Source organism: Geotrypetes seraphini, chromosome 2 (assembly GCF_902459505.1).
Source record: "Geotrypetes seraphini chromosome 2, aGeoSer1.1, whole genome shotgun sequence".
In the NCBI taxonomy this organism is placed as follows: domain Eukaryota; kingdom Metazoa; phylum Chordata; class Amphibia; order Gymnophiona; family Dermophiidae; genus Geotrypetes; species Geotrypetes seraphini.
In genome coordinates, this window is record NC_047085.1 from 118214868 (window position 1) to 118237396 (window position 22529).

General features: G+C 44.0%; 1 protein-coding gene across 2 annotated transcripts in view; it reads right to left on the minus strand.

Annotated features, from left to right (window-relative positions):
- Nucleotides 1–22529, minus strand: part of RP1 (RP1 axonemal microtubule associated) — a 627806-nt gene that overhangs the window by 549929 nt on the left and 55348 nt on the right. The gene's annotated exons all lie outside the window — the stretch shown is intronic.

Consider the following 22529-nt stretch of genomic DNA (forward strand, 5'->3'; position numbering starts at 1 on the left):
ATCCCTCACTACCTGGGGTGATATGTTCTGGGGGTATCGCGGCCCACCTGCACACGTGGGCGGAGCTACAAACAGAACATCAGATTTCACCCATTCATGTCAATGGAAAAAATGTAAAAAGCTGCCATTCTCACAGTAATTCAAAAACGGCATGACCGATTTGAACGAAACTTGGTATGCAGATCCCTCACTACCTGGGGTGATATGTTCTGGGGGTCTCGCGGCCCACCTGCACACGTGGGCGGAGCTACAAACAGAAAATCAGATTTCACCCATTCATGTCAATGGAAAAAATGTAAAAAGCTGCCATTCTCACAGTAATTCAAAAACGGCTTGACCGATTTGAACGAAACTTGGTATGCAGATCCCTCACTACCTGGGGTGATATGTTCTGGGGGTCTCGCGGCCCACCTGCACACGTGGGCGGAGCTACAAACAGAAAATCAGATTTCACCCATTCATGTCAATGGAAAAAAATGTAAAAAGCTGCCATTCTCACAGTAATTCAAAAACGGCTTGACCGATTTGAACGAAACTTGGTATGCAGATCCCTCACTACCTGGGGTGATATGTTCTGGGGGTATCACGGCCCACAACTCTATGTTGCTTGCTCAAGGGTGGGTTCACCCAATAATTTATATGTTCTTGCTCCAGGAGGTGAAGCTAAAATTGTTGTTTATAATCACGTTTTGCGTTAGTTGTATTGTATTCATTTTGTCAAATATTTCACATTATAATTTGAATATTGTACTTTTTATTAAGCCATAAAAAAATAATTTCATTCACCACTATAAAGTATCTTTATTTGAATCCATTTACAGTGTTATTGCTATAATTAAATACCCGTGCAACGCCGGGGCATCAGCTAGTTTCTTATAAAACTGCCCTTTTATCGTTCAAGATTCAACAAACAAACTGTCCTATCTTTTTAGACAGGCTATTAATACCCCACTCTCCTCCAAGAGCCTTACGTTCTAGCAACCAAGATCTCCTTTCAGTGCCTTCATTAAAAATTATTAGCACCAGACGTAATGAAATAACATAACATAAGAACATAAGAAGCGCCATCTCCGGATCAGACCTTCGGTCCATCAAGTCCGGCGATCCGCACACGCGGAGGCCCTGCTAGGTATACACCTGGCTTATTTTATAGCCAACCATATCTTTATATGCCTCTCTCAAGGAGATATGCATCTAGTTTGCTTTTGAAGCCTAGGACTGTCGATTCCGCAATAATCTCCCCTGGGAGAGTATTCCAGATGTCAACCACTCTCTGTGTGAAGCAGAACTTCCTGATATTAGTCCTGAACTTGCCCCCCCTTAGCTTCATTTCATGTCCTCTTGTCCGTGTCAAATTGGACAATGTAAATAGTTTTTTCTGCTCTATTTTGTCGATTCCTTTCAGTATTTTGAAAGTTTCGATCATATCCCCACGCAGTCTCCTTTTCTCAAGGGAGAACAATCCCAGTGTTTTAAGTCGATCCTCATATTCCAGTTTCTCCATACCCTTCACTAGTTTAGTTGCTCGTCTCTGCACCCTCTCCAGCAGTTTTATATCCTTATTTAAGTAGGGAGACCAATGTTGGACGCAGTATTCCAAGTGGGGTCTGACCATTGCCCTATAAAGCGGCATTATAACTTTCTCCGATCTACTCGAGATTACTTTCTTTATCATGCCCAACATTCTATTTGCCTTCTTTGCCGCTGCCGCGCATTGTGCCGACGGCTTCAGGGTCCTATCCAGTGTCCCCTCTAAGCGGGCGGGTGGTGTGAGCAAAATTTTTTCCCCGTGCGCTAAAAATATCGGGCGCCAGCGCCAACTCGCCCGATTCTCCTCTCGCCGCGGCCTGCCATCTCCGTACGCCGTGCGCTGTGACGTGACATTGTGCGCTGCGAGGCAATATTTTGTGCGCCAGCGCACGCCAGCACAGCTTAGAGGGAACACTGGTCCTATCTATCAGTACACCCAGATCCCTTTCTTGTTCACTTTTTCCCAGAGTTGCACCTGACATTCTGTACTCGTATTCCTTATTTTTACTGCCTAAATGCATTACCTTGCATTTCTCCACGTTGAACTTCATCTGCCATTTCTCCGCCCATTTTTCTAACCGACACAAATCGCTCTGGAGTTCCTCACTGTCCTCCTGCGATCTGATTGCCCGGCAGAGTTTTGTGTCGTCTGCAAACTTGATGATCTCACTGGATGTTCCGTTTTCCAGGTCATTGATATAAATATTAAAAAGGATCGGCCCAAGTACCGAGCCCTGGGGTACACCACTAGTCACTTTCTCCCAGTCGGAGAACTTCCCATTTATGCCCACTCTCTGCTTCCTGTTTTCCAGCCATTTGCCTATCCATCTTTGTATATCTCCCTCTATGCCATGGCTTTGTAGTTTCCTAAGAAGTCTTTTGTGTGGAACTTTGTCAAATGCTTTCTGGAAGTCCAAGTATATTATGTCCACCGGCTTTCCACTATCAATTTGCTCGTTCACGGTCTCAAAGAATTGGAGTAAATTCGTCAAACACGATTTCCCTTTCCTGAATCCATGTTGACTGGGTTTCATCAAGTCGTGTGTGTCCAAGTGCTGAACTATGCTATCCTTGATCAGTGATTCAATCATCTTGCCGGGGACAGATGTAAGACTCACAGGTCTATAGTTGCCCGGTTCTCAATCACTGCACCCCAACTATGGAACTTGCTCACAGCTCATCGTAGAGAAGAATCCTTGCTAGATAAATTTAAGAGTTCCTTGAAAACCTCTCTCGTTTGAAACCTAAAATCACTAGTTTAAACTTATCCAATCAGAACAATCTTTATTACTTAACTCCTTTTCTACTTCTTTCAAAGATTTATTTCCCTGTTGTGTCCCCGACCCTTACCATTGTAGTTCTACCCCTTTTTCCACTATGTTTCTGTGTCTTAGAGTCTGTTTTACAAAGCTGCGTTAGCGGCTGCTATGCGGCAACAGCCCCATAGCCCTTTAAATCTTTATGGGTTTCGGGGCCTTTAACGCGCAGCAGCCAGTAGCGCGGCTTTGTAAAACAGGCCTTTAGTGGTTCCTAAATTGTTTTGTTCATATTTTAATTGTCTGTCCTCCCCTAATTTTATTTTCTACTTCACGTGTTTTAAAAAAATTTTAAATAAACTTGAAACTTGTTGTTCAGGCACTTGTATTTTCTTGCTTTGATTTCTGTAACAGCCTTTTAGGAGGAACTTCAAAATGCGATCTGAGAGCTTTGCAAGTTGCTCAGAATGCCACCGCTAGAATCACCACCAATGGTGCAAAATATTTTCACTCCATTGGTTTCCCAATGGACAGAGAATCGTCTTCAAACTTCTTTGCATGACTTACATTACCCTTCACAAGTCTCCCGCCCTCCCCACACACACACATACAGACTTAGGGCTCTTTTTACTAAGCTGCGATAGCGGTTTTAGCATGCACTTACTGCGTGCAGAATTGCCATGTGTGCTAGACGCTAATGCCAGCATTGAGCTGGTGTTCTAGCCGCGTAGCGTGGGTTTAGAGCGCGCTAAAATTCTGCATGCGCTAAAAACACTTTCGCAGCTTAGTAAAAAGAGCCCTTAGTTCTTCATTGTTGCGGTGATACCAGCCTACTAGGTTGCTTCATTCATCTGATGATCTTCTAGTTGTCCTTTCCTCTCGATTAGTGTGATTAGAAAATTACAGAATATCTCTCTTCAGCATGGGACCAAAACTGTGGCATGCCTTGCCCTCTACTTATCATAAATGTCCAACTTTGGATCTTTTAAAAAGGAGCTTAAACCCATTCTTTTCTTACGTGCCTATGGGGTCTCCTTGAATGTAAGCTCTTCTGAGCAGGGACCATCTATTAAATGTCAAAATGTACAGCACTACGTACGCCTTTCAGCGCTGTATAAATAATAGTAAATAGTAGTAATCATTTGGGACCTATTTTCATTGTCTATTGTCTCAATTTAATACTCCGTGTGCTTGTTGTAATCTTCCTAGAACTTTGGATAATGTGGAATATAAATAAATATATAAGGGCTATTTGGTATACAGTTCGGAGGATTCAGTAAGATGTGTACCTGAGACTTTTTATGTTAAGTTCACTGCATTGACCCCTAAGGTGCCCTACTGCTCTGCTGGGATGTCTGTATGACCAGTCTACTATAAATGCTAGTCCCTACTACATCCCAGTATCTTGTTTGTATGCATTTTTCTTTTGGTCATTTTGTTGTCGAAAATGGTTAAACAAAAAAATAGATGCACTGAGGTCAAAAACATCTAAGAAATGACCATTTTTGAAACAAAAGATTTCCTGGTTTGAAAATGGTCATGTTTGCCACCGGATTTTTGGACATTTTCTGCAAAACGTCCAAAATTGTATTTAGAAGTCATATCGCAAATGCTCCTCCATGCCACCTACATTTAGATAGTACAAATCATTAATTAAAGAACCACTGCAGAACAATTCAAACCAGAGATCAAAGTCTGAATTGGTGAAGAAAAATGCGATGCTGAAAACTGTCCAGACATGCAGTACGAAACAGAAAAAAAAAAAAAAAAAAATCTCAACAAGATTTGTGAAGAGGAACAAGCAATAAAGTCCTTGAAAGAGCTAAGCAGTTTTAAATACTTCACCAACAAGGTTGGAATTGTTATTTATGGAGCAATCTTCAGAGCTCCTTACCCAGATAAATGATTATAGCTTCCACTGAATGCCTACCTTTTGCCAGCTTAAAAAGAGGTGCTTCTGGATCAGTTTTAGGGCCAGGGGCACTAAACAACACGCTTATTCTACATTCAGTTTTCAAACAAATACCGGTATGTCCAATTTTACCCTCAACACACACACAGACACCACGCTAATACCGCCACAGCCGGCAATAATAAAAGCCTAACATGGCTTTCGCAAGAGGGGGGCCTTAGTATGCAGACTAAGGGCTCCTTTTACAAAGGTGCGCTAGGGCCTTAACGCACGGAATAGCGTGTGCTAGTCGCTACCGCCGCCTCTTGAGCAGGCTGTAGTTTTTCAGGTGCGTGCGCTAAAAACGCTAGCGCACCTTTGTGAAAGGAGCCCTAAGATTTAGGCCTCTTTCTGAATTAATTTATTAATATGTACGCAATTTTCTGATTCTAGATTTGAAGCTATAAATACTCCACATGTACAGTAATATGGGCCAGCAGCAGAATCTGGAAATTGCCCTTGTTGTTTTCTTTTCTGTGCTGCGCAATTTTGTTTATTTTGTGTTACCAGGGCAATTGTAACAATTTTGCTCCTTTTTCCCTTTTATGTAAACCACCTTCAACTAAATTGAGTATTTGGCGCAGAAATTCAAGCACACACACACAAAAAACCATAAGCGCTATTCTTTAAATTGAACTCCAAGTTGGGTTTTAGCGCAAGATCCACATCCAATTTTGTAAAGTTTCCTGAATTCGAAACCATGGGTGTATTATTCAGTAACACTTAATTGGAGCAGCTCCTTTCCTGAATAAGTGCCACTCACCTGGACCACAGCCAGATTGTCAACAGCATTATCTGTGTGACCCCCCTGGAAAATACTTTTGGAGAAAAGGGTAGCGCTGCAGGATTTTCCAGGGACTCACTGAAGTTGCAATTTGTGGCTAGCACGGACTGAAGTGGAGGAGTAGGAGATCCCGTTTCTAGAAGGGAGGGGCAAAGGTTATAAAGGACAGTGTAAGAGGATGTTCAAAGGCTTTTGGTGATCTCAAGCTCCCGCCAGAGTCCGCGTATTGAGGGAGGCTCCCAAATTGGTTCCAGGGAGTGGGCAGAGAGATAAAATGAGCTTAAGACATTTCATCAGGTCTTTGGTACGCCTAAACTCCTTCCATAGACCTGTATGCTGAAGGAGACTCTTGTCATACCAAGGAGGAGAACAGACATTATTGGATTAGACAAGGGAAGCAAAAGAAATAAAAAGAAGACTAAGGGCTCAATTTTCAAAACATTGCGTTAAAAACCGATGGACCGCTATCGCAGCTGTTATTGCAGCAATTTCAAAAAGGTGAGTCATTCTCCCAAAAAAACACGAATGCAAATGAGGTTGGCGGAGAGTAGCGAAGGTTCGCTAAATTTGCACGTGATCATTGCTGTTGATAGCGATCGGCACATGTGCAGAATAAATACACACACAAAAGAAACCCAAATCGAAGATTGGCAGGAGGGATGCCCACTCCCTCCCACTGCTGAAATCAAGCAACACCACCCCCACCTCACCCCCCGGCAGCGAGAGAGATGCCCACTCCCTCCCGCCACCATGCAATGCCCCTGACATCCCCCCAGCAGTGGGAGAGACGCTCACTCCCTCCTGCCACCAAGCAATACCCCCAACACCCCCTGGCAGCAAAAGAGATGCCTACTCCCTCCCGCCACACTCTCACCCCACATACCCCCGTGCTTCAGATGACCCCTCACCCCCTCCACCTTACCTAGTTTACGATGGCTGACCAGAGGAATGCATATTCTCTCCAGCCAACAGGCCCACCTCTTCAAAATGGCAGCCTTCCCATTCCCTGGTTCATCCTAGGATGTACCAGGGAGGGACCTAAGGCTCTGATTGGCCCAGGTTGTTAAGGCCCCTCCTATGGGAGAGGCCTTAGGCATCTGGGCCAAGCAGAGCTTTAGGCCCCTCTGGGAATCAGTGCCACTGGAACCAACAAATGTCAACCCGGTTGTGAAGTCTGGGTTGACATTCGCTGGTTCCAGCGGCACCAATTCCCAGTTCAGTTTGATAGTGGAGCCACTGTTTTGTATACCCCTGACAAGGGCAGTTCATTCTGAAACACGGCACGTGTCAGGTCCATCAGTAAAGTTCTGCTTGATTGCCCCATATTTGGTTGGCCTGTTGTGCAATCCTTTTGCCTCACATTGGGTGCCATTTTTGTAGCCCTGGCTCCACTCACACTCAGTCCGTAGGATCCTGTCAGCTCTACAGGTTGAGCATCTGCAAACAGGGCTCACTAAAACAGGTTTATTTCTGTGGGGCAGTCCTTTAAAGTCCTCTCAAGTTGGGTGTAGGCTGGGGCTGGACTTGATCCAGAAGGCCGAAGGACCACAATCCCTGAGCTCAATCATACTCACTCAGTCCTTACTCTAACCTCTTAGTTAAAGGACTCCAACTGAGACCAAGGTGATAATGATAGCTGGAACCTTTACTTAAATTTGATTGAAAAGCCAATGCACAAACTATTTACAACTTCTTCAAGTGTGGAATATTGAAACTGATTAAAGTCATTTTAGAAACACCTCTATTGTGTTTCCTAATCTCTTCACTCAAATCCTTCGTACATATGGTGAGCTACTCCTGATTCCCACCCTCTTTTCTCAGCCAGGGACCACTGTATCTTTCCTGCGAAGCTGAAACACTCCACACAGACACTGCCATACATACAGTCTGTTCACTCACTGTTTTCTTTTAGAGATAGGTCTCCAAACACATTTTGTTCTGTCCTCTCTTTGGAAAAGTCTATTATATCTCGTTTCAGTGAAACTCTCCAGGTTCCACTCTTTTTCCAATCCTGTTGTCTGCTCTTTTAGCATACCTTCTCAGACTTTCCCTCCACAAGCAGTCGGTACTTCAGGAGTTGCCTTCAGTATTAGTGCTCTGGTGGGAGATCAGGATAACCAAAAGTCTAGAACTTACTCCTAACTCCCCTTTTATACTGTACCCCATCCCACTTGGGCAAAGGGGCCTCCAACTCCTCCCACTGATCTCTGCTATCCATAAGCACACACACTTGGTGACCTCCTGAAAAATCCAGTGTCTCCTGCTCTGCAGCAGAGCCATTTTTTAGGAGGTTCACATAAATATGAATGGTGTCTGGGTCTCTGGGAAGAGGGAGTAAGACTATGAACCTGGCCAAGAAAGGTGGAAATAAAAAAATTGAAATATGCAATGAATTTGCTTAGGAAGTATAAGGGATGGGTGAGCTTAGCCTGTAGGGGAGAGGCACTGATCAAGGTAGAGTGTGAGGAAACCTAATGGGGGGAGGAATTGGTATTGGACAAAGCAGGCTAGGTCAGGAGGAAGTATGAGTAGAGAACAGAGAAGTATGAGCAGGTATGGGGGGGGGGGGGGAATATTAAGTATCCTGCTCCAAAACAAAAGTCAAACTGCATTGTGAGAAAGAAGTCAGGGAAAAACTAAGAAGATAAGATGAGGAACAAGACATGGCAGTGAAAGGTTGAGAGAGAAGTATGGATGGTCTGAGCAGGGCAGGATTAACCAATAGGCCCAGTATGCACGTGCCTAGGGCCCGAAATGGTCAGGGGGGCTCGATGAAGGAGGGCATTTGTTTTTTTGCAAATGGTGATGGGCCCCTCCAGCATCGATCAGCAACGTGGCCCCCTCCCTGATCGGCAATGCGGGCCACCCCCGATCGGCAACGCGGCTCCCCCCCCCATCGACAGAAAGTAAGACAAGCAACCAACGTGGAAAGGCAACGGGAACTGTAATTATGCAAGCGGTGCTGCTTGCCCAAAGCTTCCCTCTGACGCAGTTTCCTGTTTCCGCCTGGGCGCATGGTGGGGTGGGGCAGGGCAGGTGGCCCAGTGTACTTGTGTGCCTAGGGGCCTTTGATGAATTAATCCTGCCCTGGGTCTGAGAGAAATGAAAGTTTATGGTGTGCCCAAGTTAGAAAGGGAATAAGGAATTTTCAGGAGTGGCTGGGAGGGGGAGAATATGGGTTGTATAGAGAGGCCAGAATGGACTGGAAGGCATAGCATGAGTGTGGTGTGGATGGGCTGGGAGTAGGATGGCAAACTTGTGATTATTGGGGTTGGAGAGAAAGAGAGATGCATGTGCACCACCTGCTGTGCTCTTCATTTAAAGACAGCCTGACAAGTTGTGTTCACAACTCATCATGCTTTTGTTTATTTTATATGGATTTGGTGATTTGTGCTGAGTTGGGTACCCCCAATCACTTTGAAACTTTGGCTCCTGTGTACTATATGACAATATAGTACTGCTAAACTTTCATTCAACTTCATATACAAAGATGGGCTGATTCTTAAACTAAGGAATCATTAATTGAAAACACAGAAAGATCTTACTGGAGGATGAAATAGAGAAAAAAACCGTACTGGAACAAAGTCTCAGAACTATATAGAAATGCAGTGACGCTCTATTTGAATTTTCATGTGAATCAGGTGATAAATAATGCTTTTTCTGGGGCCTCAGAGACACGTAGCGGTAAGCCTCAGGCTTGATTTAGAACTGTTGGGGGTTTCTTACAGTAAAGCCAGATTTCTCACAGCTTCCTGTCTACTTTTGATAAGAAAAATAAAAGGTTATCTCTGTGTTAAGGCATGCACTAAGGAAAACTGGAAATGCAATTTTATCAGTACACAGACTAGGTTGCGAAATAAAACCCAAATGTAAGAAGTTCTCTGTAAATAGCAATGGCATAGCCAAGGAGAGGACTGGGACTCCCATTTTGGGCTCCCTACTCCCCCAACTTCACTACCTTGAATGCCTGGCAGGGATTCCAAGTCCCAACCAGCCAAAGAACTACAAGGTCTGAACTTCCTCCGGTGTGAGGAAGTTGACAGCGTTCTTTCCAGCAGCCAACATCAGCACTCCTCGAACATCATAGTTGCCGGGCCTGCGGTTTTTTTGCCCAGTTGGGCTGCTTTAGATTTAGAACACTGAATGCGTGAAATTTTGAGTAGCTGCGGGTTGCGGTTTTTTGGGCAGGTTTTAGATTTTTGTGCTGTAATTTCAGCTGCGTCATGGCACGGTATTCTCAAGTCGGCTCGGCATTCAGCAAATCAAACTTAGTGCAGACCGTGTGTTCAGTATCCCACCAGTGATGGCCTGAACCTGCCCTCTCTCCACAGCAAATCATAATCAGAGCCTAGCCTTGTGTGTATCTCACATTTCTCTTTGTCACTTTTTTCTGTCTCATATTCTCCTCTACCTGAAGTCTGTTGTCCAGTTCTTTGGCATAAGAAGAAAAATTTTCCAGCTAAACCCTAGGAGGTAAAATTGCTTCCTCCCCCCCCAAAAAATGAATAAATAAATAAAAAGATGGCTAGAATTAAGCATGGAGGGAAAACAGATATTCCAGGGCTCAGGAAGAGGAGAGGGAACATATACTGGATTTGATTTGCAAATAACTACAGCCTTTACCCTAGTTAAGGCAAGTGTTTTTTGTTTGTTTGGTTTATTTATAATCCGCCTTATACATCAACACATTCATAAATAGACATAAATAACACTTCAATTATTTTGCAAAAATAAAAATGGCAACACAAAATTACATAATCAGACTGGCATATCAACATCGTCAGACTGGCATATCATAAACATCGTCAAACAACCCCACCATCCCTAAAGTATCAGTTCAATGAGCAAACGTGTAGTACAGGGGTAAGGAAATCCAGTCCTCGAGAGCCGTATTCCAGTCGGGTTTTCAGGATTTCCCCAATGAATATGCTTGAGATCTATTTGCATGCACTGCATATTCAATGGGGAAAACCCGACTGGAATACGGCTCTCGAGGACCGGAGTTCCCTACCCCTGGTGTAGTAGTTGTACATGTGCAGTTTCTCTTTCCAAATGAGCTTGTAAGTCCACAAGTGCAAAATGTGCCCACGCTGTTCTAGCTGATGTTTCTCTTGGTTCTCCAGAATTGTTTCTCTTCTTGTTTCTCTCAGTTTACGGCCACGGCCCATCTAGTCTGCCCACCCCAATGACCCTCCCCTACCTTTCACTGTGAATAGATCCCACATGTCTATCCCATTTGGCCTTAAAATCAGGCACGCTGCTGGCCTCAATAACCTGAAGTCGAAGACTATTCCAGCGATCAACCACCCTTTCAGTGAAAAAGAATTTCCTGGTGTCCCCGTGCAGTTTCCTGCCCCTGATTTTCCACGGATGCCCCCTTGTTGCTGTGGGACCCTTGAAAAAGAAGATATCTTCTTCCACCTCGATGCGGCCCGTGAGATACTTGAATGTCTCGATCATGTCACCCCTCTCTCTGCGTTCCTCGAGTGAGTACAGCTGCAACTTATCCAGCCGTTCCTCGTACAGGAGATCCTTGAGTCCCGAGACCATCCAGGTGGCCATTCTCTGGACCGACTCCAGTCTCAGCACATCCTTACGGTAATGCGGCCTCCAGAATTGCACACAGTATTCCAGGTGGGGCCTCAACATGGATCTATACAATGGCATAATGACTTCAGGCTTACGGCTGACGAAACTCCTGCGTATGCAACCTATGATTTGCCTTGCCTTGGATGAAGCTTGCTCCACTTGATTGGCAGTCTTCATGTTCTCACTGACGATCACCCCTAAGTCTCGTTCTGCTTCAGTTATTGTTAGGATCTCGCCATTAAGGGTGTAAGTCTTGCATGGATTTTGGCTGCCCAGGTGCATGACTTTGCATTTTTTGGCATTGAAGCTGAGTTGCCAGGACCTAGACCAGTGCTCCAGTAGGAGTAGGTCATGCATCATGTTGTCGGACATTAAATTTATGTCTGTTGTGCTTTTGCCCACTACATTGCTTAGTTTGGCGTCATCAGCGAATAATGTTATTTTACCTCGCAGCCTTTCTGCCAAGTCTCTTATTAAGATGTTGAATAGGATCGGGCCCAGGACCGAGCCCTGCGGCACTCCATTGATTACCTCCATCATTTCGGAGGGGGTGCCTTTCACCACTACCCTCTGAAGCCTTCCTCCAAGCCAGTTCCCAACCCATTTTGTCAATGTGTCGCCCAATCCTATAGAACTCATCTTGCTCAGCAACCTGCGGTGTGGTATGCTATCGAATGCTTTACTGAAGTCCAGATATACGATGTCCAGGGACTCCCCAACATCCAGCTTCCTCGTCACCCAGTCAAAGAAGCTGATCAGGTTGGATTGGCAGGATCTCCCCTTAGTAAATCCATGTTGATGGGGATCTCGTAGATTCTCCTCATTCAGGATCGTATCCAATTGGCGTTTGATTAGAGTTTCCATTAGTTTGCACACTATTGATGTGAGACTCACCGGTCTGTAGTTTGCTGTCTCCATCTTGGAGCCTTTCTTGTGGAGTGGAATAACGTTAGCCATCTTCCAGTCCAACGGGACGTTACCCGTACTAAGGGAGAGATTGAAGAGCGCGGATAGGGGTTCCGCCAAGACATCACACAACTCCCTGAGCACCCTGGGGTGTAGGTTGTCAGGCCCCATTGCCTTGTTAACCTTAAGCTTTGACAGCTCGCAGTAGACACCGCTGGGTGTAAACTCGAAATTACTAAATGGGTCATCTGCGTCAACCCTTGTCTGTAGCTGAGGGCTGAGTCCTGGCGCCTCGCGGTGAAGACTGAGCATTTAACAGTTGGGCTTTTTCCGAGTCTGCTTCTACATAGTCTCCGTCTGGTTTCCTAAGACGTACTATCCCGCCTGGGTTCTTATTTCTGTCACTGATATACCTAAAGAAGGATTTATCTCCTTTCTGGATGTTCTTCGCTAGAGACTCCTCCATGCAGAATTTGGCCTCCCTAACTGCTGTTTTGACGGCTTTTGACTTGGCCAGATAGACTTCCCTAGAGTCCTGTTTCCCTGATTGTTTGTAAGAGATGAATGCTTTTTTCTTCTCCTTGATGAGGTCCGAAATCTCTGCAGAGAACCACTGTGGCTTATTGTTCCTTCGCCGTTTACTTACTGATTTAACATAGCGGTTTGTTGCTTCTTGTATGGTGGCTTTCAAAGTCGACCACATTTCTTCCACGTTATCGGTTTCTGCTTGGCTTTGTAGCGCCTAGTGAACGAAGTCTCCCATTTCTTTGAAGTTTGTGTCCTTGAATTTGAGGACCTTGGTCAGTGTGGTAGATTTAGTGAAACCTTTCCTGAGATTGAACCATACCATGTTGTGGTCACTGGAGGCCAATGTGTCGCCCACCGAGACCTCTGTGATACTTTCTCCATTGGTAAGTATCAGGTCCAGTATTGCCTGATCCTTTGTTGGTTCCAACACCAGTTGCCTGAGTCTTGCTCCCTTCATAGAGTTTAATAGCCTCCTGCTGCTGCCGGAAGCAGAGGAAAGCGTGTCCCAATCCACATCAGGCATGTTGAAGTCACCTAACAATACTGTGTCCCCACGCAAGGTGATATTCTCTATATCTCCGATTAATTCCATATCTAGGTCATCATGTTGTCTTGGGGGGTCTGTATATTACGCCAAGATATAGGCATTTGTCCTTCCCTCTGGCCAAATTTACCCAAAGGGATTCCCCAGTGTAGTGGACATCTGTGATTCTGGTGACCTTAATGTCATCTTTAGTATATAATGCTACACCTCCTCCCATTTTGCCCTCCCTGTCCCGGAGAAGCAAGTTGTAACCCGGTATGTTTTGGGAAATGTACAGTACAGCTCTGAAAATATTTGTGCTGTGCTGAAAAGTTCTCAGCCCATCCAGCAAACTTGGGGCAGTCTCCGTCGAGGGTTATACACTTACGGTTATACAAAGACGCGCTAGCGGCTGTACTGCTGCTAATGGCCCCAAAGCCCACTGAGATTTAAAGGGCTTCGGGGCCGTTGCCACGTGGCAGCCACTAGCACGGCTTTGTAAAAGAGGCGGTTAGTCCAGCGAGGTTCCACTTTTGTTGTTCCGTCGGAAAAGTACTGAATGAAAGAAGTGGAAACTCGCTAGACTAAGACCCTCTTTTACTAAGGTGTGCTAACCGATTAGCGTGCTATTGCATGCATGTTAGTCTATGGACGCGTTAGCATTTAGTGCACGCTAATTGGTTAGCGCACCTTAGTAAAAGAGGGGGTAAGTGTGTAGCCCTCAATGGAGACTGGCCCAACTGAAGTTAATTGGGCTGAGAACTTTTCAGCACTTCCTCGTACATTGGACTGTTTTGGGGCTGCTTTTTCAAGGTAATTGGGTGGGATTATAAAAAAAAGTATCTGGCAGCACTGTTGTACATGCTCAGTTTGTGCGCTTGAACTGAGCATGTGTGAGGAGTGCCCGTGCTGGAGGCTGGAAAGCATGCTACCAATGTCAACTTCTTTGTATCACGGGAGGTTATGACCATAGAACTCTTCAACTGCGGGGGTTTGGGCATTCCCGCTAGCAAAAATAAACTTTTTAAAAGGGTTGGAGGCGGAGGAGAGAGAGAGCAGAAAGGGATGCTATTCAAAACCAATAACTGTGGAAGCCATGCAGAGCATAGCGCAGGGAATTTTTCCGAACCCCTCTGAGTGTGTGTGAGTGCACGTGTGCGCGCTGAGCGTGAGTGTATCTCTGGGATGAGGAGCAGCTTGCAGAGTGATGGGGCAGTTGCAGGAGTAATTATTGGGAGTGAGGCCGTTTGCAAGATGGTGGGTAATTTTTTGGGGGGTGAAGAAGTTTGGGGGGATGATGAAGCACTTGGGGGGTAGTTTTTCAGAGGTGAGACTGTTGTTGGATGTGGTTATGAGGTGAGGCATTTTGTAGAGTGGTGGGGTAGTTGTGGGTGGTAGTTGTGGAGGATGGGACAAATTGCATGTGGTGGAGCAGATCTGCCCATCCCAAAGTCCAAAATGTATGCAATAAAATAAGTTGAGTACAGTACCTATTAATTTAGGAAACTATGGGCTCTCAATATTCAAAAGTTAGCAAAAAAGAATTCTTGATGGGCCATGTCATTCACTTATCCTTGTTCTAGACATGATAGAATATATCATCCTATGCCTTCAAAACACTCCTGCTGATGTGTTTCCATCAGAAGCCCATAGTTAAATCTGAAAAAAAAATTAATTCCATCAAATCAAAGGTATTTCAAATAATATTTAGTATGATGTTTCACTTGAGGTACCTACTTCATTCAGCCACATAACGATAATAGTTCTGTCATAGCCTAATGCTCATTGCTTATTTCAACAATGTAAGAGAGAATCTTCTCTAGAGCTTATACTTCAAAGCACGTTTCTGATGCCTGAATACAGCTATTTTTGCCTGTTTCTGAACAAACTGAGGCAAAGGAAGATAAGATAACTTGCCAGTGGTTATACAGAGTCAGCTGAGGTTCCAGTTGATAATTCTAGACCAGGGGTGCCCAAAACATCGATCACGATCTACCGGTCGATCACAAAGGCAATGCTGGTTGATCGCAGAAACAGTGTTCTCCTTAGTGTATTCCCCCCATGGTCACTTTCTCACCTTTAAAGTAATTATGGCAGCCTGCAGAGTGAACGTAGCAGGCTGCCGTCAGCCTCTGTAGTGCGTTCCCTCTGCAGTAGTCCCACCCCTGATGTCAGAGGAGGTGCGGGACCGCGGCAGAGGGAATGTGCTACAGATGCCGACGGCAGCCTGCTATGTTTGCTCTGCAGGCTGCCGTAATTTTTGAACTTGTGGTAGTTAGGCCCAGAGGGAAGAATGGAGGTGAGCTATCCAGTCTGAGGGAAGCAGCTCGATGATCCAGTCTAAAAGAAGCAGCGGAGGTATGGCCCCGCATGTAGGGGTAAGACTGCCTGTCGTGAGGGCCCCAGCAAAATGGGAGTTGCCTTATAGACATTGGATCGGGGGGGAAGGAAAGAAAAGGACCTTGAGGAGGAGCAGGAAAGAAGCCTTGAACCAAAAGGGAGGGAGAAGACAGGGTAGATCCTGGACTACTAGAGGGGTTAGAGAAGGGAAACACCCTGAACCGAGGAGAGAGAGGTGCCAGGCCCTGGGGAGGGGGAAGACAAAGAGAGTGAGAGAGGCAAAAACCTGGACCAAAGGTGGGAGGACTCAAAATGTTAGCAGAAGGAAGATAGAGGGAGAAACCTGAAACAGAAGAGAGGGGGCAGATGTTGGACTATGGGAGGTGCAGGCAGAAGAGACAGAGGGGGAGAGGAGACCCTGAGGTAGAATAGAGATGCAAAATCAGAACAGAAGAGGGAGAGAGAGGGAGACATGTTGCCAATAGGGGTGGAGAAGAGAGGAAGAAAAGTTGGACTCCTGGAGGGACAGAGAGAGATGTTGGTTGGGGAATGGAACGAGGTCTGAAGGACAGATGAGGTGCACTCGAATAGTACCTGAATAAACTCATATAAACCGTTCTGAGCTCCCCTGGGAGAATGGTATAGAAAAGTGAATATATATATATATATATATATATATATATATATATATATATATATATATATATATATATAGGTCTTTTACTAAGGCGCGCTTTTCAAATTTAGCGCACACTAAATGCTAACGCATCCATAGAATATAATGGGTGCATTAGCACTTAGCACACGCTAAATTGGCTAGCACACTGTAGAAAAAGAGGAGGGGGGTATATGTTTAGTATTTTTATTGTTGGAGATCATTTTGACTTGGTGATTTTAAAAGTAGCTCGCAAGCTAGACCTCTTCTGAAATCTTTGTTCCGTGCCAAACTAAGCTCATCTCTTCTCCATTATAGTCCATGTCCATTCCCTCACCCAGGAAGGGTAGTCCTTTTTTTTATCAATTAAATCAGAAGCAATTAGTTTAAAAAGCAGCTGCTAAAGTGCCTATTAACAGTGACCCTGTGACACACATAGATACTGACAGAATGTCCAACATTTCTAAGTTCCTCTGGCCTCTTGCACTTTTGTAAAAAAAGATTTGACTGCTCTGTAAGGTATGGGATGAGGAAACTGATATCATGTTGAAAAGGAAATTATCACATTATGGGTAAAGGCTTAGGTTAAGTTTCTCTGACTAAGCTCAGCCTGCTTACATCCTTTCAGTTAAACTTTCTAAAAATATGCTATTATGACACTTTTATTGTGCTAGATGACACTTACAAATTTGCCATTTTCTTTGATTTCTATGAAATTTTATCTTCTTTTCTCTTTTGCTTATGCTTATCTGTAGCAGCCAGGATCTCAAAATTAAGGTAGAAAATGAATAAAGGTCATAATTCTAACCTGGTTCATTGAGATCAAGATGTTGAATGCAACTTCAAGATTTCAGGTAGCACAGGGGATCTACTGTATGAAATAAGCTTTATCCAAGAAACATGGCAGCAGATGAAAGTCAGACCATCCACTATCTCCTTCTCTCCCTGAAAGGTCCCATGTGCTTGTCCCACCCTTTTTAAAATTCAGATACAGTCTTTGTCTCCACCACCTCCACCGGGAGGCCATTCAACATATCCATCACCCTTTTTTAAAAAAACATATTTCCTTAGATTATTCCTGAGTCCTGAACCTAATCCCATGCCTATAACCTTTAAGTTCATTCTATGCCTTCTCATTCCAGAGTTTTCCTTTAATTGAAATAGACTTGCTTCCTGTGACTAGACATTTTTCTTCCAAGTAGTAAAATCTGAGAGAGTGTCTCCTTTGTTGGTGAAGCTGCATTGGTTGCCTATTAGAATCTGAATTCTCTATAGTAAATATTCCAATATCTTTTTTATTACCTGATATACCCATCATTTCAAACTTATTTATCCATCGTTGAAGAAGATTTGCTCTAAATATCACTTAGAGCTTACCGTTGCTTATCAAGGGGTGTCTATATGGAACTGATTACCTTTACAAGGGGGCCACTGAAAAGTTCTCAGCCCAAACAATAAAGTTGAGGTAGTGTCCATTGATGGCTATACACTTAGGGCTCCTTTTACTAAGCTGCGTTAGGGCTTTAACATGCGGAATATCATGCGCGTGCTAGACGCTAATGCCAGCATTGAGCTGGCGTTAGTTCTAGTCATGTAGCGCGGGGTTAGCATGCGCTAATCTGCTGCGTGCGCTAAAAACGCTAGCGCACCTTAGTAAAAGGAGCCCTTAGTCCGGTGATTTTCTATTTTTTTTGTTACATATTTTTCCAATGGAACAAAAAAAGTGGAAAATCACTGGACTAAGGGGCTCCTAATCAAAACTTAAACACGTCTAAAAGTGATTTAAGAACTAAGGAAAGCGAAAAGGAAATGGTACAAATCCAAACTTAACAGGTCCAAATAGAATGAACTGCATGAAAACTAAAAAAAAGCCACCCTAGAGGCTAAAAAGATATATTATTCCCAACAACTATTAAAGACCCCCAATAGATCAGACAACATTGACAGCGAAACACTCTCAGACTACTTCTCTGACAAAGTAGACAAAATATGATCTCACCCTGACTCCACCGTGCTACAGACATCGTCTCCCCATGACTCAAACAAGATAATTAAAACTACAACTGGGAACCTAACTCACTGTGAAACTGTCTCCCATGACCGAGATAGTAGACACTATTAGCCTTCCAGCTCAAACCTATATCCATATGTCCGCCATGCCACCTAGTGGCTGTGAAAGATGCCTTTGAGGACAACATCCTTCCTCTCGTCAATACCTCTCTACAAATGGGCATAGTACCCGCAAACTGGAATTCAGTAGTTATGAGACCGATCTTGAAAAACCCCGCACTCGACCCTAACGTGCTTAGCAACTTTAGACCTGTCTCCAACCTACCCTTCATATCCAAGATCCTGGAGAAAAGTGTTAAACCAGTTACACTCTGTCATCGATAAACAAGGAGCCATATCCACCTTCGGGATTCAGGAAATTCCATAGCACTGAAACCGTCCTTCTCGACATCATCAGTGACTGCAGGAAACTCATGGATAAGAGTAATGATGTTTTTCTGGTGCTATTGGATCTCAGTGCAGCATTTGACGTTATTGACCATCCTCTCCTCATTGCTAGGCTTTCTGAAATTGGTATCTGAGACACTGCGTTAAGATGGTTCACCTCCTTCCTGAATAATAGGTCCCAAAGCATACTGCTCAATGATGTGCTATCAAAACCTAAACCAATCAAATAAGGTGTTTTGCAGGGGGCTCTACTATTCCCCCTATTATTCAATCTCTACATTAGACCTGTCCTAGACATAGTCCACAATTATCAAATACAGATTCATTCCTTCGAGGACATCCAACTATACCCACTTCAAGGAGAAACCTGTGCCCAGATCGCAAAACTCCTAACCTCTCAGAAATTAAAAACTTGATGACCATCTCATTCCTATTCATGTCACTGTCCTCTAGTTCCTAGTCCAGTCATCAATTCTAAACTAAAAGGAATTTTCAACTGAACAAGTTCAAATTAAGCATCAGATTGGTCTACAGCGCAGAGGGAGGGGAAACATGATTGAGACGTTCAAATATGTCACGGGCCGTATCGAGGTGGAAGAAGATATATTTTTTCTTAAAGGACCCACGGCAACAAGAGGGCATCCGTTGAAAATCAGGGGTGGGAAACTTCATGGCGACACCAGGAAGTATTTCTTCACTGAAAGGGTGGTTGATCATTGGAATGATCTTCCACTGCAGGTAATCGAGGCCAGCAGCATGCCAGATTTTAAGAAAAAGTGAGATAAGCATGTGGGATCTCTTCATGGAAGAAATTAGGGAGGTGGGTCATTAGAGTGGGCAGACTTGGTGGGCCGTGGCCCTTTTCTGCGGTCATTTTCTATGTTTCTATGTTTCTACATATCTTTTCTGGTATGTAAACTTCCTGTCTGAAAGACATGCACTAAAAATCTAGGTTTCATTCAAGCCTCTGATGAACCACCTGACATGCAGAAGCCAGTGTTAGGCAAAGCCCAAACACTATAAATTGTAAAGGAGAAAAAAATGATACATACAGTATATAAATTGCTCTCATAAAAGCCTCCAATTTAGGCTATTTCAATATGCCTGCATGTATAAAGATTTCAAAAGCTATTTTTAATGTTAGTGAAATAGAGCAGCCATTGCAAATTCACCCCACATTAAATTAACCAAATGAAGGTCAGCTTCCAGCAATAATTCAGAGTGAGCATGACAGAACAATGGAGCTGCGGCTCAGTATAAACAGGTAGGCACTAGGACTCTGCTTCTATATCTCGGCTGATAAGCCATTCTTGGGCCTTCAAATAAATCACTGGAGGCAGCTAGCGGAAACAGCCATGGAGGGTAAATGTACCCTTTATGTTTTTCTTAGCAGGCTGCCATTCTGGGAAATACTTAGACGCTGAAGAACGCCTCTTTACTCAACTTAAAAATAAGTGACCTGCTACTGTAATCTTGCTATACAAACTGCTTGACCCAATTACAAAAGTTTAATTAGTTTAATGCTATTTTGGAGTTTGTTTTCTTTATTGGGTTAGACCAGCTGTTAACTTGCCTTCTCTCAGCAATGTAATGGGAGAGACTTTGTGGCTGATACGAGTGTAATTTTTTGAGGGCTTTTCGATGTCTAAAAAGGCTGGATTTTACTTGCAGAATGGAGGTTTTTATAAATTGCCCCACATATATGCATGAAACATTGATTCCCTTTTGAATTTTTGTTGAGCAGGCCTGAAGACTAAAATAATGCTGTTCTGATATTATTTCTTGATATCTTTGATAGTCTTTGACGCTACACTGTCTCGTTTTTTTGAGACAATTATAAGGTATAGGTGTCAGTGGGGCCGTTTTACAATGACTTGTCTCATTTTTTAGAAGTTCATCTTCACCAAGTATCGTGTTCACAGGATGAGTAAGATTCTAACTAGGGGACCTTTTTACCAAACAGCAGTAAAAAGTAGCTTTAGGGCACCTTTACGCAGATCTTTCCCGCATGGTAAGTCTATTTTTACCACTGGGTTAAAATGGCCAAATTTCTTTCTTTGGGGTTTTTTTTGTTTTTTTTAATTAATGGCCACAAACCAATTTTGCCATTAAAATAGATTGCATGTAAGCCTTTACTATCATTCATTATGTAGTTGGTAAGGGCTCACAGACTAAGCACATGCTATTCAGTTAGTGCTCGGCAATGTAGCTGCACTAACCAATTAGCACAGAACACAACCACTCTCCACCCTACTACTACCATTAATTATTTATAGAGCACTACAAGACGCTCACAGCGCTGTACAGAGTCATGAAGGAGATAGTCCCTGCTTGAATGAGCTCACAATCTAATCAATCAAGACAGAAACCCCCCCAGAATGCCAGGGTAGGGTTTACAATTAGTGGGGTTGGTTAAATTACTGGCTAGGGTGGTGAGCAGAGGGCAGCATGGAGCAGAGTTGAAGGCTATCTCAAAAAGGTGGGTTTTCAGCCTACTTTTGAATAAGGGAAGGATTTTGTTTAGTTTGTTCCAGGCATATGGGGCAGCAAGATGAAAGGAACGATGTCTGGAATTGGCAGTGAAGGGTACAGATAAAATCAACTTATCTGAGGAATACAGTTCTTGGGGGGGGGGGAGAGGTGTGTAGGGGGAGAGGTGTGTAAGGAGAGATAAGAGGAGAGATGCTGCAGAATGAACATATTTGTAGATTAGTAATAGGAGTTTGAAATGTATGCAAAGGTGGATAGGGAGTCAGTGAAATGATTTGAGGAAGGGGTAACGTGAGTGTAGTGAGGTTGGCAGAAGATAAGTCGTTCAGCAGATTTTTGCACATATTGCAGGGGGAGAAGTGATTCAGCAAGATACCTGTTAGAAGTAAATTGCAGTAGTCTTAGTATGAGGTTACAAGGATGTGAACAAAATGGGCTCTGAGAAAAAGGGGCAAATTTTGGAGATGTAGAAATAGAAGTGACAAGGTTTCACAGTCTGTAGGATGTACAAAGAAATTGAGAGGTCAGATTTGAAAATGACTCCAAGGTTACAAGCAGAAGAGATGGGAACGATAACAATTTTATTTACAGAAACGGAGACTAGATGGAGTGGAGCAAAGGGTTTGGGAAGAAAGAGGAGCAGCTTAGTCATGGACAGGTTTAGTTTCAGGTGATGGTGTGTTCCCTCTAAGCTGAGCAGGTGTCCTCCAGCTGCATTGCTACCACTAGGGGGTGGAATATTTTCAGTCGCTAAGGACAGGTATGTTCCCTGGAGTCCTGCAGAACTTGCCTGTCCCTCACAATTGAAAAATGTGACAGTAAAACAGCACCCTCTATTGGTGAGACTGTGGGTGGAGGACTCCTGCTCAGCTTAGAGGGAACAGTGATATGGGATATCTAGGCACCAATGTCAGACAAACAGGAGGTGAAATCTCGGGTGTAGAGAGGCAGATCTGGAAATCATCAGCATATAGGTGATATTGGAAACCATGGCAGGAAATCAAGGCACCAAGGGATGAGGTGTAGAGAGAGAAGAGATCCTAATACAGAACCCTGGGGTATCCCAATTGCTAGTGGGATAACAGCAGAGGAGGATCCTCCAGCACATACACGAGAGGTGTGATGGAAGAGGTAGGAGGCAAACCAAGAGAGGACAGATTCATGGAATCCAAGCAAAGATAATGTATCAAGGAGTAAGCAGTGATTAAAGGTATCAAAAGCAGCAGACAGGTCAAGAAGGATGAGGATTGAATAAAGCCCTTGGATCTGGCTAGGAATAGGCCACTGTAGACTTTGATAAGGGCAGTCTCTGTAGAGTTTAGGGGGCAAAAGCCAGATTGTAGAGGATCAAGAGTCAGTGAAGATGAAAGGAAGTCAAGGCAGCCATGGAGGACAGTACGCTCGAGTAGCTTGGATAGGAATGGAAGAAGAAAGACAGGGTAAAAGTCCAATAAGGATCCAATGAGAGTTTTACGAGAAGTGGCTTAACCACCTCTTGTTTGAAGGCATCAGGAACAGTT